This window comes from Lygodium microphyllum, chromosome 28, assembly GCF_053477565.2.
Source record: "Lygodium microphyllum isolate KBCC chromosome 28, Lygodium_microphyllum_v1.1.10, whole genome shotgun sequence".
NCBI lineage: Eukaryota > Viridiplantae > Streptophyta > Polypodiopsida > Schizaeales > Lygodiaceae > Lygodium > Lygodium microphyllum.
Window position 1 is genome coordinate 4,245,762 of NC_141162.1, and position 15,447 is coordinate 4,261,208.

At 43.1% G+C, this 15,447-nt stretch overlaps 1 long non-coding RNA gene across 3 annotated transcripts; it reads right to left on the reverse strand.

Annotated features, from left to right (window-relative positions):
- Positions 1-4,085: 4,085 nt before the first annotated feature.
- Positions 4,086-10,128, reverse strand: LOC148011137 (uncharacterized). 3 transcript variants are annotated; one of them, XR_015689372.1, is made up of 3 exons: positions 9,459-10,128; positions 8,800-9,100; positions 4,087-8,499 (listed from the first exon to the last, which is right to left on the reverse strand). It is a non-coding gene; the product is annotated as an uncharacterized LOC148011137 (long non-coding RNA). The 3 variants fall into 3 exon arrangements; XR_015689373.1 differs by lacking the exon at positions 8,800-9,100 and having other exon boundaries at positions 4,086-8,499; XR_015689371.1 differs by having other exon boundaries at positions 4,088-9,100.
- Positions 10,129-15,447: the final 5,319 nt, after the last annotated feature.

A 15,447-nucleotide genomic window follows, 5' to 3' on the forward strand; every position in this document is an offset into this window, starting at 1 on the left:
AAACACTTCTTCAAGCAAAAAATGACAAACATCTTGAGTGGTCTTGGTTGTTAAAGTTGTACCTTCAACTTGATTGGGTAGATATTCTCTTGCAAGTACTAAATACTGCATATTTCATATCCCTATAGGCATGGTTACAAGATCAATAACTCATATATAATGTATAGACAAGGGATAAGTCGGTTGTAACCCATCTCCATGCTTGACCATAGAATACATCTGCACACATAACAGGTTTCAACAAAATGCTCTATATCTCAATACATGTTCTGTCACTAGTATATTTCTTTGACTTTCATAAGATTCCCCATATATCTCTATGGCCAGCCCACAATCTTTCATGAAATTCATTCATTACTTGTAGTTGCAATCTTTTATCACCTAAAACTTGGACAGGGGCTCCTTTCTTCTTCTTTCCGTGCTTCCATAAATGCCCATTTTTAAGAAAGAAGCCATAAGATTTCCTCTTAATATGCTTGAACACTTTATCAGTCCAAGTCTCTTTCTTCCTCATTGTGCTCAAATATGGGCTACAACCAATTTTCTTCATAATATCCTTTAAGGAAATGAACTAGAACTTGAGCAATGCAATGAGCATGATGGCTTCTAGTTGACCACCCTTCTTCCATGAATAAATATTTGATCTTTGTTAATGTATGCTGATTTATAGCAGTACATTTTCTTGTTCTTATTGTACTTAATGCTATACCATTAAAAAGATTAGCTTCACCTGCAAGATTCAACTTTGGGTTTGTATATTGAAACAATTGAAAATGTACTTTCAGCAGCCATGGAATGAAATTCAACAAGTATAGATTCTTCAGCTTCATCTTCTTCCATCAACTCTTATTCATTGTCATATCTTGCACATGACAGCATGTCAGCAATTGGATTCGCCTTCCCTGCAATATGATTTAATTCAGGGTTGAGAGATTTAATATATGTAATCCATCTTAGCATAGCAATGTTAGGTGTAAAGCAATTGGCAATCATGCCCAAGAGTGGAAGACAATCAGTTTCTACCACTACAGAAGCACCTATAAAGTATTCATGATCACACTTTAATGTTGTTACAACTCCCCAAAATTCCCTTTTTACTTGTGCATACCTTCTTTGAAGTTCATTGAGAACCTTTGCTCCAAAATGAATTGCATACATGTTATCTTCAAGGTCTTCTTGGCCAACAGTCCATCCTATCCCAATAGGACTTGTATCCACAATAAGGATGATGGGTTAACCATTTGAATAATCAGTCCTTTTGAGAGTGGGGGCTAAAATTAACAACTTTTTTAGTTTGCGTATAGTTTTCTTAATAATTGATAGAGATTTGCTGCTACATGAGCAAAATGTGGAATCCATATGAGATAGAATACACATGTGCCAAGAAATCTTCTCACCTCTCTGAAATATTTGTGCATTTTTCTTGCATTTTGCTAATGGCATCTATCTTGATTGGTGAAGGTTTATGTCCATATCGGGCCACACAGATGTCCGACTACTAGGACTTCTTCTACTCTGAAAATCGACTTAGCTCCAAAAAGGGTAAGATGTACCTCTTCTAGCCTTGTCGAAATCCTTTATTCTGATCATCTCATTTAGAAGTTCCAATAATTTGGGCAAATGCACCCTTGGAATGAGAATGGGCTTGAGGTTCCAAGGCACGTGTGGGACCATAAAAATAACCATAGGAGCCACAATATTTGGATCCACACAGCCTATTTCACGGGTTGAAATGCAAAATCTTTTTCATTTTTCATTAACATTTGCATAAAAGAGTGTTTTTCAGTCGGCGAAATGAAAAAAATTTCACCTACTTTGAGCTCTTTTATACTTTTAGATGTGAGCTTGTGACCAATGTTGGAAGGTTCACGAAGACTTGGTTGATTTGCTGCCCTATTAGTCAACCCTTCACTTTCAAGAGAGGCAGTGGGACTGCCACATGCCACCATCAAGAGCTTTTGTTTTCAAGCGAGCTTCAGAAATGTAAGGTTGCCTAAGAATGATAGGGTAACTACAAGAGTCTCGAACAAAGAAGTGAAAATTGTCTTTTATGTCTCCAATAGTTATGTGCACATTAGGACATGCAGCATATAACTCTCCAGAAGAGTTGTTTGCAGCTCTCATTTGCTAGCCTGGATTAACATCCATGGGCCATTCCCCGCTTTCATAGAGACTCATTTCCATGACGTTTATCTCAGAACCATGGTCTAAGAGTGCAATACATGGTGTTTCTTTTTCTCCAATTTTGACGACTGTCTCCATTGTTGCTCTTGCCCAATGTGTATGGGAGTAGTGACTGCTTGGAATGAATCTGTCATGAAGGAGACCTAAGAGAGAGAGAGAGAGAGAGAGAGAGAGAGAGAGAGAAGGAAGAAGACTGTAGAAGAGAGAGAGGAAGAGAGCAGAGGAGAGAGAAAGACTAGGAAAAGAGAGAGAAAGACAGGAAAAGAGAGAGAAAGAGGTGAGAGAGGGAGGGGAAGCCATGGGAGCTGAAGGTGAAGGTGAAGAGACAGATTTGTATTTATCAAATGGTGCCCTAATCAGGTCCTTGTACACCTTAAATACCCCATCCGTGTAACCAGGTATTCGCATGTGCTAACCCCGTGTTAACCCTGTGTAAGACTCTCTAATCCCATTCTTTACATTCCATCCCGACCCGGAAGGTTTTTTCCCTCAAAAACAAAAAGAGGACGTATTGGTATGGCTGGGTGGGGGGGGATCTTGTGGAACGGTGGACTATGAGCATGTATGCAGTGTGAGCATGAGGGAAGAAGGTAACTTGGTACAAAGATAGGCACCGATTCCAAACAAGAAGGGCTGGACAACACTGGACAGCATGCTATCCCAAATAGGCCTGCAATGGAAAACTAATCATAACTTGCCATGGGCAACTCCAAATGATACATTTCGCATGTCAAAACGAAGCTCGTTGAGCATAATTTCAGCCAGGTAGGTCATGCATTGTAATTAATGCACACCCAAAACTGTTCAAAAATAGATGGCTGTCTACTGCAAAATAGGCCCAAATCGAGTTGTCCTTCAGCCAAGGTTTTCGCCTCAAGGTGACGGGACTGCACCAGGGGAGTGCTGATGTAGATAGAGCTTTTTCTTTCAACCCCCGGGATCAAATGGATAACCTGCATGGTAAGCATCACCAGCATATAGGTCATCCATGCAAGCGTGGGTCTCTACACTGCCACCGAGGTCAAATGGAAAGTGGTTATCCTTTCCATGCATTGGGTTACCATCCACAAGTAAAGCTAGAATGGTCAGAACCACTAGCTATTGCATTGAGTCTGCCATAAGCATCATATGATTAAGGTCGGTCTGCGCTTGGATGTTTTCAATAACACACGGGGTTGTATAAGCTAAAAAGTTTACTGCATCAGTCCCTAAGTGTTGCATATTCATGGACCTTGCATTCTTAGTGATGTCCAAGCATTCAAACTATAGGTATGTGGACTAAAGGGGCTCTCGCATGGGGTCATGATCATCCAAATCCACATGCTGCCCATGATCTTCTTTCTTGAACTGAAGTTCTTGTTGTGGATCCATACCAAAATGGTCTTCAACAAGATCTTCTCCATCCTTTGCATCATAATACTCTAATACTAAGAGTATTTTGGCAGTCTTTGACTTGCATGTGGCTTGATGATTACAAGATATTGGTTTGGCACATCGATAGCATAGGCCCGCAGCATATAGTTCCCATATCGTTGTCGAAGGGTTTCGAAAGCAATGTCGCAACTTCAGAAGTCCTTGATAAATTTCAGGATAAAAGATCAATCAAGCGTGACATTTACACAGCTTCATAAAGGAAACAAATTTGATTTATAAATTGGCTGCTCAAAAACTGAAGTTCTTTACGTCCCTTCTTGCTATTTCAAAAAGAAATCTGTTGGTTGGTATTGTATAAGAAGCACCAAGATACTTTGTATGCAGAAGACTGGACTCTTGATATTTTAGAGAGAAATAGCATTCCTATTCAGATAGGATAGCATTCCAGTTCTGTAATCAAACTGTCATCAAGTTTTCTATATGTTTACAAGTAGCTCCAGAATTTTACAAAAGATTCATGGTTCATAATTCAACATCAATCCAAATAGGCATTGGGTCATTGATCCTTAGTCGATGGAGAAGTTTACAAAGAAGAGCTCAATGGATTCCTGAAAGCCCGCGTCTTTCTCTGCCTAATAAACATTTGAAAGCTCATATTTTGAATTCTGCACAGCCTGAATTCTGTACACCAGGGTCTCTGTTCGATCCTTTGTCATCATCAGCAAACGCACATCCTCAGTGAAAAATGTCATGTCTGTCACCCTCTGTGAATGGCCTCGGAGCAAATTTCACAAAGCTGTGTTTATGTGTAGTATCCGTATATAACAGTTGGGCGTAGTCCATAACATATATAGCTTTTATTCACAGCTATTTGCCTTCCCACAACCAATGCAGGATCTGAACTGTACATTGTGATGGGAGAGACCTCCAACTGGGGTTGCACCTTCCCTGGTAATCGGATGTCTATATCATACACCACATGCTCGCCCCTAAGGTGACAGCCCCTGGAAGCTTATTGGTATTGAGTCTCCCAGAACCAGATGTTGGAGCGAGGCTTACTGGAAGGGCCAAAGGTACAGCAGGGGCAACAGCAACCGAAGAGTGTGTAGTTAGAAGGGCCATTAGGTGTGCACTATCAAGAGAAGGACTCGATGGGCTTGAAAGATTAGACTGTGGTAAACTTGGCTGAAGTGTTGCAGATAAGGGCACAGTTGGGGGTGCAAAAGGTGTTGGCTGAGAAAAATTAGACTGATCAAAATTATGAGGATATGGAGGCCGTGTTCCCTGATCACAAAGATCGTTATTGCAAGTGTTACAGCATCCTCCGATTGGTGAAAAATAATCCTTTTCGTCTCCAACTTCTTTGCTTTTTCATACATCTATCTTTCTGTGAATTGCCCCCTCATCGTCTTCGGCTCCCCTATAAAAATTGAATCGTTCTTTGTCCTCCTTGAAAGGATTTGAATGCAACGCCTAATCTCATCATCTCTGCCCAATTACAGGAACTAGATGACCTCCTCGCTGCTGATTTTACGATCACGCCACAGGGAAACGGATGACTTGAACAACTTTGACGATTTGCAGTCCACTACGAAGTTTGATGCAGAAAGTAATGGCGTTTTTTAAAGGAGCACCCATCACAATAGCTTCCGCGTTATCATTTCTGATGTGGTCATTTCAACTCCCCTGTTCTCCTCTCTGATTTCCCCAGCATCCTTTCGTTCCTTCCTTCCACAAATGTGATCTTCCTCTCATCCACAGGAACCAAGCAAGTTCCTCCCCTTTCGTCGACTGAGAGATACATTCCTCTTGTCTGCTTCAAGATTTAACGATGTTGTTCCATCTCTGACAGACTGCCAATGTGGATTGATAACACAAGGCCTTTCAAACCAATAATGCACACTTGATGAGCATCAATTGGGTCACAACTAACGCAACCCAGGACTTCCGGAGCTGCATCCAGCCGCCAAATGGGTCGTCCTGAGGCTACATCTCAGAGTATTACCAAGGATGCACCATGTATTGCTATCAAGGTCCATGGATGCCTATCCACCCAGCAAAGATCTGCAACTCCTCCCTTCGATCCTTCTTTTCTCGAATAAAAGCCGGTTCCCTCAAAAAGCTTTGTCAGGAAATAGCTCTCTACGCCTACGCTCAGAAAAGCGACCCCTTTTTCTTTTTCCAGAAAAGTGGCCCCAGTCATGGCCTCCTTGAATTTGAAATTCCAAGCATAAAGTCTCTTCATCTTCCTCACCACTGATATCCATGTCACTATCACTATTCTCAAGATTCAAGAAATCAAGAGAGTCTGAATTCGTCTCCTTCTGTGAAGCCTCATAATCACTTTCTAGATTCTACTGAATAGATACCTTTCTTCTTGCAAGGTTGAGCTTTTGTACGTTATTACAACTCACAGATTTCAAAGACCCCTTGCACTTACCAATTATGGTTGAACTTTAGCTAGCTGTAATCGATTTCCCAATCATCTTTTCTCAGGAGCCATCCATCTTTAGGTGCTAGTCTCAGCTATCATGACTCCAGTTTGGACAGTGATAGAGGTAGACCCATTTGTGGGTAAAAGTAGTCTACCATTTTGACTCCCCAACCTTTAGCTCCATGTGTGTCACTTCCTAACACCATGATTTTGAAATAAAAAACCTGTCTCGTCCACCTTCAAGTGGGTTTCATCACAAGGACCTTAATCTCTTGCCATTCTTCACAAACATATCCACCACTATGCTTCCAAACTTCTCCCCACTTTACTCATACGCAGAAAATAAATGTAAACACAACTGAGTATGTACAAAGCATCAAATCACACACACAACTTTTGGGTGGTTTTCACACCTCGAATGCGCAGCAATACGACATCGTATCACTAGTAAGGTGTCTAATACGTTTAGCCTTAGATAGCAATCTACACACATGCTCATCACCATCGGTCAGATCAGTAATAGTTCTGGCATGCTGCTCATAGTCATCTTCTACTCATGTACAATAGATGGTTGTCCATGCTCATAACCATAATGCTCATGCTGTCCATATGGATGGTCATACCAATGTGGCTGCTACTCATAATGATATTCATGCTGTATACTACATATGGTGATAATAGCCCCGCTGCTCATATACATCTATTTGCTGTTGACTATTACCAAAACTTTGGCCATATTGTTGCCCATAAACATGCTGCCCAAGATTGCATGATGACTGTCCAACATGACTACAATGGTGTCATTGCATCCTAGGCTAATCATAAGTATGATAAGTGGCAAGTCCATGAGCATAGGTAACGGCATGATGCTGGTCATAATCACTGGCTTGATGCTTCTACATTGCATAAGAATCTCCATATGCATGCTGTTGACCAATGTTGTATGAGCTACCATTTACATGTTCATGATCATGACTTGCATAAGAACTATGTTGCTGCATAAAGGAATGCTTGTAAGCATAATCATGTTGTCCATGATAGCCATACTACTGATCAAATCCATTGGAGTATGATCCACCCTCATGACAAGGTATGTAGCCTAGGTGTTGCTCAAAGTCGTATTGTATAATACTTTGGTTATCAAAATTTCCCATATGTGATTTAACTTAGCACCGGCTGACCTCACAGCGCATCTCTAAGTAACTATAGTTCCATCAAAGTGTTCAATTAAGTAAACCTGCCAATGGGGTTACAGACTCCAGAATGGACCTCCCTGTGGCATTAATTTTGCTGCATTAATTCTGTTGTTGCAGATGACTACAAGAGTTGCATCACCAGTTGATCAACAAGGAAGTCAAGATGGTCGCTGTCTGACACACAGCAGCTTCTTCTTTATTGAGCTCTTAAAGATCTCTGTAGAGCAGTGTCTACCAGCTACTTTTACACACGTCAATAAGCAGCCTCAATTTTGAAATGCAACATGCATTACACTTTCTTGTCATGACATCCCAAACTCCATTGCATATGCCAATACAATAAATTCATCATCTACAATCAAATCCACTCCATTGCATGTGTTAGTGTCATCTGCTCTTCCTTGCAACCAGTTTGGTTAAGCCAGTTACTCAACCTGGCCTTGACAGAATTTCTGCTCCTGTATTTTCATCTATCTCACAAGCAACATTTGAAGCACATGCGATATTTGGTCACTTGCTCAAACAAGAAGAGCAGCCTGCAAAAGTGCCATAGCTAGCACAAAAAACCATACAATTCCAAGCTTGTGTATCTGAAGCACTGTTCTAGAACTAGTCCTGATTATGGGAGAGTAGATCCAAATTATGTCATGAATACTCCAAGCAAAGAGCGTTCTGCGAAACAAATGCCATGAAAAGAAGTAGGCCCAGAGAACCCCAACTGGTTTCAGGATACTGCAGATGCTGTCAAGGAGTACCTATGGCTTTTTGAGGAGTAGTGAAACATGGAGTTCCTTATCCTGGAAAGAAAGCTGTGGATGACGAGATAAACCTTTACCAGTGGGTGTTGCTGAAGAATGATTCGAGTACGATTATGGAGACCTTGGATCCTGAAGTGAAGAACACTTGCAGTGATACTACAATAGTCAGAAAGGCTTTGTAGTTTGCTCTGTTATGTTGTAACAAGCAGCCTTCTTTCGTGTGGATTGCAAGAATCAAGAGGCCATCCACAAGCTGGGAAGGGATTCAAGATCCTACGATCAGTTCACTGTCAAAATCCAACACTCAATCAGAAGTTATGATATCATCTAAGCATCATGTTGGTCTGAAGAAAGATAATGGCTATGGCACGATGGGGAAATGTCGGTCTATATCACTGCCCTTGGTAGCCTCCGTTAAGATAACTAGTGTAGATAGATGTTGCAGCATGAAAGACAGATGCCATAGGGGACTACTTGATAATTGAAGAGCTCTTCGCAGCAGCACTCTCAGCAGAGCAGCAGAGTGTTTCTCCACCACCTCCCATACATGTCCCTGATGTTGTAGAAGACGACATGTCAATTGGCTCTCTTGCACCAAAGGTGAATCCATCCAATTTGAATGAAGAGAATGTGTTGAATGAAACCAATTTTAACCAGGATTTTGTTGTTTATGAGAAGCACGAGCTAATGGAGAGTGCAAGTGACATGGTGCAAGCATATGCGTTCTCAGAAACCACAAAAAATGGGAGATGCAACTCCATTGTATCTGCTCCTTCAAAAGTGCCAGAGATTGTGGCTAAAAGATTGAGCACTTTAGGCATAAAACATGACCAAGGGGAGTCTGGATCCCCACCTTAAAAATAATGGCCTCGTCAATGGCCTCTCTGTACTACATCTTTGTTATCATGCTCCCAGGGAGCCGAAGAGACGATAGATATGGATTACCCGCCATAAACAGCACCAACATCTTCTCCGCCCTTGAGAGCCGCCGCCACAAGTCCAGCAAGAAGAGATTAGACAAGGATAATGCCGAATCTTCTGGGAAAGAGGTGCAGCCTTCTGTCACTGCCTGGGCTCCTACGCCTGTCTCTGTCACCTCCTACGCTGATTACAAGGGTGATGACGAGGAGGAGTTCGCAATGCCAGCACTGCCCCTGCTTCCAGATCAGCAGACGGAGAACATTGATGGCATCAGCAATGGCGATGCCCACGAAAGCCCTAGCTTTTGATGCAAAGCCAGTCCCTACTATTACTCGTGAGCCAGAGAGGCAGTTGTCAAAAAAAGAGCTAAGGAAAAAGGGTTTGTCTAAGCTTGAAGCAGCTTTAGTAGAACTTGGATTGACTCAAAAGGATGAAAGTGATGCCAACAATGGTCTAAAGAGTGGAGTGGATGGAACTGGTGAAGCCAATGGGCATGTAGAAAAACCACGGAATGGCCCAGTAATTGAAAGCAAAAACCCAAAACATAAGAAGCAGCTGCTGGATTAAAAGGACGAGTGTTTGAGTGCTCACATGCTGCAGGTGTCTGGGAAGGAAAACTGAGGCAACAGTAGCACAGCTACGTCCTCGGCAACCGCCAATGCTGTGCCTGCTCCGACACCAAGGGGTTTCTTGCCAGACATGCACTTTCCATTCGGACAAGCAACATCGCTTGTGGACATGATGGAAAACATAGATCGTATCTTCTGCTCTGTTTCTCCCCCTGATGTCATGCCGCTGTTGCGAACGGATACTACAGATCGGCTTCCATGGGACATGATTGACGATGACAAGTGCTTCAAGCTACATGTCGACTTGCCATGCTATGGCAAGGATGACGTGAAGCTGAGCATTGACAATGGCAACCTCATAGTGAAAGCCAAGCTTTGTGCAGAGGATGTTCAAGGGAAAATTGTCCTCACAGACTTCTGGGGATGAACTTCACCACTGATAAGTTGAGGTCACTGGTCTGCAAGTGGCAGTCTTTGATTGAAGCCCATGTAGATGAAAAGACTACCGACAGCTACACCTTGAGAATGTAATGCTTGTAGGAGAAGAAATGGAGTTGAATATTGCTATAGGTAGTGCTTGATCTGAAGCTTAGCAAGCAAGGAAATGTCCCATGCTATCCATTGTAGCAGAGAGATGAAGATCCCGACAAGAAATGGAGTAGAGATCTTTGTTGCACCATGAAAGCTTGAAGAGAAGTTTGAAAGTTGAAGAAGAAGAAGACTCACTTTAGGAGAAGTAACCCCATTTAGACCTCTGTCAAGTCATGTAGTGACCTCCTTCACCCAAAACCCCTAAAATTTTACCTCAAAGTTGAAAACGAGCTGTCATTTTTGGTCTCCTTGCCTCCAGATTTAACTGAGCCTCCTGCCATAGCTTGTGTGGAGTCCAAGAAAGCTGCCAACACCTTGTGGTACTCCATTAATTTTCCTTATAGCTCCTGTACCTATTTGACTAGGGTTTTCTCTCTTCTTCTTTTTTTGAAAACTACAACTAGATGTGAGGAAGGAGAGAGAAGACTGGATCAAAGACCGAAGCTCTGATACCAATGGTCATGAAGGAGACCTAAGAGAGAGAGAGAGAGAGAGAGAAGGAAGAAGACTGTAGAAGAGAGAGAGGAAGAGAGCAAAGGAGAGAGAAAGACTAGGAGAAGAGAGAGAAAGATAGGAAAAGAGAGAGAAAGAGAGAGAAAGAGGTGAGAGAGGGAGGGGAAGCCATGGGAGCTGAAGGTGAAGGTGAAGAGACAGATTTGTATTTATCAAATGGTGCCCTAATCAGGTCCTTGTACACCTTAAATACCCCATCCGTGTAACCGGGTATTCGCATGTGCTAACCCCATGTTAATGTAAAATATTACACAGCGCAGCGAACAGAATCTGAGAAAGAGATAGAGAGTACACAACAGATAAGAGGAGAATCAGTAAAATTCTTTAACTCCAAACAACTGATACAAAGATGGCTCTATCCACCCGTGCGCTTCCACTAAATGAAGCTTAGATGGCGATCTAGACAGAAGATAGGTGAAGAGCTTAAGGCTAGCTGGAACAACAACTCTGACTGGGTGAAAGATGAGTGTAAGATGGCTGCGAAGGGGTTTAGCTTTTATAGCCCGCGAAAGTCGTTAGGTCGGCCTGCTGACCGACCTACCATATGAGCCTCTACTAGTCGGCCAGGGAATATTCCCTTTACCATCGGGCCGGGGGCGCTGCCCCCGGACCCCACAATAGGGGCCCCTTTTAACTCCCTTACTACGCAACTCAATGCAATGTGCCTCGAGTTGCTACCAGCTTAACCACTCTGTCTAACCCAAAGATTAGACCCACAATGGTCACCTTTTTGCCATCCGGTCACATAGACCTCATCTGATATACAAGTCAGGACTCCACCAATGTCCGGGCTCACACTTGGCTTCTCCTCATAATGGGGGCCTTACAACTTTGAGCACCATGGATCATTGGTAGTACCTAATGAGGGTGGGGCATTGATCATATCTAACACCCCCCCTCAATGTCCACCCATAGGTGAACTATCTCCTCGGTCCAATGCCGAGTCTCTGAAGATGAACTTGAAGCAGATCCTTCGTAAGTGCTTTGGTGAAGATATCTGCTCCATTCTCCTCTGTTGGACAGTAGACCAATTCCACTATCCCATCCTCCATCAAATCACGCACATAGTGATACTGGATCTCTATATGTTTGGTGCGTGCATGAAACACTGGATTTTTGGCAATGGCGATGCAACTCTGATTGTCACATCTCAGCACAGTTGGTTCTTCATCCTGCACTCCCATATGCCATAGAATCCTTCTCAACCATACGGCCTCACATGCAGCAAAACAAGTTGCCTTGTACTCTGCTTCGGTAGAAGACAATGCCACTGTTGGTTGCTTCTTACTAATCGAAGAGAAAATTCCTGAACCCAAAGAGAAACAATAACCAGAAACTGACTTCCTGGAATCAATGTCTCCTGCCCAATCTGAGTCACAGTTCCCCACAAGAGAAGTTCCGAAACTGTATGTGATACCATAGTCAAGAGTTTTCTTCAAGTATCTGAGCACCCGCATCATAGCCTTCCAATGACTCTCATGAGGTTTGTTTGAGAACCTGCTCAAAACACCAACAGCAAAACTGATATCTGGTCTGGTGTTACACAAGTAGATTAGACTGCCGACCAACCTTCTATACCTCCCAATGTCTACTAGTGCTGATGTATCCTCAACGGATAACTTTACATTCACCTCCATAGGTGTAGCTATCTCCTTGCACTCGGTCATGCCAAATGCCTTCAAGATCTCCCATGCATACTTCTTCTGAGAGATGAAGATCTTTCCTGGCTCTTGCCAGACTTCAATCCCCAAACAATAGTGCAGCAAGCCCAAGTCTGTCATTTCAAACTCAAAACTCAAAGCCTTTCGAGTTTGGTTGATCATATCTTCATAGTCACCTGTAATAAGAAGGTCGTCCACATATAGGACAATCACTACAGACTTTTTACCATCCCTGTAAACATACAAGTTAGCATCTGAGGCACATCTTTTGAAGTTTAGGTTTAAAAAGAACCTATCTATCCGCTGGTACCATGCTCTGGGGGCTTGTTTCAGCCCATACAATGCCTTCTTCAGTGTACACACTTTGTTCTCAGAATGGGGGGCCTCAAACCCTGGTGGCTGAGCCACGTACACATCCTCCTTGAGGTCACCATTTAAGAACGCTGACTTAACATCCATTTGGTACACTGGCCACTTCTTGTGGGCAGCCACTGCAAGAACCGTGCGAATAGTGGTCATTCTGGCAGTTGGGGCAAATGACTCTTGAAAATCAAACCCTTCAACTTGTGAAAATCCTTGGGCAACCAGTCTAGCTTTGTACTTTTCTAAGGTACCATCAGCCTTGTACTTTACCTTCCAGATCCACTTGGTGCCAATAATCTTCCGCTTTGCTGGCCGATCCACTAGCTCCCAAGTGTCATTCTTCATTATACTGTCATACTCCGCCTGCATAGCAGCCTTCCATGATGGATCTGCAAGTGCTTCTTCTAAGTCAGTTGGCTCCTTTACTTCTCTCATAATCTCAACCATCAAGGCCATGTTGACTATGTGAGCAGAAGCCCTCCTTTGCTCCTCTATTCTCTGAGACCTCCTTGGTCCGTCTGCCTTCTCCTCAACAGATGCAGGCATAGGATTATTGTGGTCATAGAGTTGCTTCACCCAGCGCGGCAATGGCTTTTCCGGTGGGGTGATGTCAGGTTGGTGAACTTTTTCCTCATCATCTGAAGATGATGCTTCCTCCTCCTTAAGGATAGGGATAGCTCTCGGGACAGGTTCATAGTGGACTACTTCTTCGCTTGATGATAAAGTGGAAGACCTTGCCTTCTCCTCCTCCACTGTATGCGGCTCCTCCTTGAACACCACATCACGGCTCGCGATGATCTTCTTTGCCTCTTGGTCATATAACTTGTAAGCCTTCTGCTCATCACTATAACCCAAGAAGATACATTTTCTGCTTTTTGGTTGTAACTTGTTTCTCTTCTCATCTGGAACATGTGCATAACATTCACATCCAAAAATTCTGAAATGTGAAACAGATGGTTTCTTACCAGTGTAAGCCTCATGAGGTGTTTTTCCCTTGAGAGCCTTTGTGTAGCTCCGATTTAGAATGTAGACTGCAGTATTAACAGCTTCAGCCCAAAAATGGTTAGGCAATCCCTTGCCCTTTAGCATGCATCTTGTCATCTCCACAATGGTACGATTCCTGCGTTCCACAACACCATTCTACTGAGGTGTGTGAGGCGTCGTCAATTGACGCTTGATCCCTTTGCTCTTGCAAAAGCCTTCAAACTCCTTTGAGTTGAACTTACCACCACCATCTGTTCTAAATTTCTTCACACTTTTCCCTGTTTCATTCTCAACAAGTATTAGCCATTCTTTAAACTTACCAAAAGCTTGAGCCTTATCACGAAGGAAGTACACCCACATCTTCCTACTGTAGTCGTCGACAATCAACATAAAATAAGAAGATCCCCCCAAGGCCTGTGTAGGCATCTTACCACACAAGTCAGCATGCACCAACTCTAGAGGAGCATGTGCTCTATTCTTGCTTTCTTGTGGAAATGCCTTTCTCTGTTGCTTGCCCATCATACAAGCTTCACATGGTTCCTTCAATTCAGTTATTGTAGGTAGGTGAGCAACCATACCTTGCTTTTGCATCTCCTTCAATACTGCAAATCCGATGTGTCCAAACCTTTCATGCCAAAGCTTACTTGTGCCCACTCCAGCGGTGGCTATAAGAGCACTTAGCTCATACAGTTTGTTCCTTCTTTCTCCTTTGCCAACAATTGTGCCAGCACTATCAATAATTTCTGCACCTGTCTTCTTGAACCTCACTTCATAACCAAGATCAGTTATGGCAACAACTGATAAGAGATTTCTCCTGATTTTGGGAACATACAACACATTTGAAAGCTTTTTGACTTCACCATTTGCAGCAACAAAAGAAATAGTACCTGTGCCCGCAGCAGGGCATTTAGCATCATTTCCAACCGTCACAGTGATGGATTCTTGTAGAGGCTGCATAGAACTGTATAGACCTTTCTTGTTGGTCATGTGACGGGAGGCCCCACTATCCAACACCCAAGAGTCAGTGGTAGATTCTTCTTGCGCCGAGGAGCACACTTCCTCAATGGTCGCCATGAATAATTCCAACTCTGCTTCAGCCGTATTGGCTGTCTCTTTCCCTTTAGTTTTAAGGGTACCATTCTTTTCATCTGCCTTCTTGACACGACAATCTGCAATTGCATGTCCTTTCTTCTTACAGTAGAAGCACTCTCCTTGAAACTTCTTCTTGCCGCCCTTTTTCTTTTTGTCACCATCATTTTTGGTGGAGGAAACACCTTTGCCTTTTGCATTGGCAGAGAATGCAGCATCTCCATTGTTGCTTCCTTCTCGGGCTTTCAGCCTCAACTCCTCCTCCATTAATAATGCACAAAACTCCTCAAAAGTCAAAGCTTGAGGTCTCACCTGAGTATTAAGGGCAGTTACTAGTCCATCAAACTTTTGTGGACAAATCCGAAGACACCTCCGAGCTAGCTCTTCGCTAGTCTTTTGTATCCCAGCGCCAGCCATCTGGTCGCGCAGATTCTTAATCCGAGTGATGAATGCTTCAACCGTCTCTCCTTCAGCAAACTTCTCCGCTGCTAGTTGATTCTCCAAGTTTTGAATCCTTGTTTGGTTTCGTGTCTCATACTGACTCCTTAGTACATTCCAAGCCTCTGACGCTTTGGTTGTATGCTGAATCAGAGTCAAAACACTGTCAGAACAGCTTGTAACTAAGGCACACAATGCATCTGCATTCCTTCGTTTCCAAGCTCGTAGAAGATCTGCATTCGGAGGAATCATCACACTAGGATTTGATGGGTCGGGGATAGGCTGTGGTTCTGCATCAGTCCCCAGCACAGTCTCCAGAAGCTCATAAGAATCAAGGATAGTTGTAATTTTGAACTTCCACAAGGTGTAGTT